General features: G+C 43.8%; 1 pseudogene; it reads left to right on the top strand.

Moving 5' to 3' along the window:
* LOC111831940 overlaps window positions 1-224 on the top strand; it is a 4,554-nt pseudogene that overhangs the window by 2,527 nt on the left and 1,803 nt on the right.

Raw genomic sequence — 224 nt, 5'->3', positions numbered from 1 at the left:
GAGCTTTCACGGTTTAGCGGGATTTTACCGACGATTTGTCAAAGATTTCAGCACCATTGCCGCCCCGCTTATGGAAGTTATCAAGAAGGACGTTGGATTCAAGTGGGAAGCTGCACAAGAAAACGCCTTCCAAGCCTTGAAAGAGAAGCTCACTAATTCTCCCGTTTTAATTCTTCCTAATTTTATGAAAACTTTTGAGATTGAGTGTGATGCCTCCGGGATAG

Source organism: Capsella rubella, unplaced genomic scaffold (assembly GCF_000375325.1).
Source record: "Capsella rubella cultivar Monte Gargano unplaced genomic scaffold, Caprub1_0 scaffold_2, whole genome shotgun sequence".
Classification (NCBI taxonomy): domain Eukaryota; kingdom Viridiplantae; phylum Streptophyta; class Magnoliopsida; order Brassicales; family Brassicaceae; genus Capsella; species Capsella rubella.
Note: the sequence above shows the minus strand (reverse complement) of the source record. Positions and strands in the feature narration are given on the sequence as shown.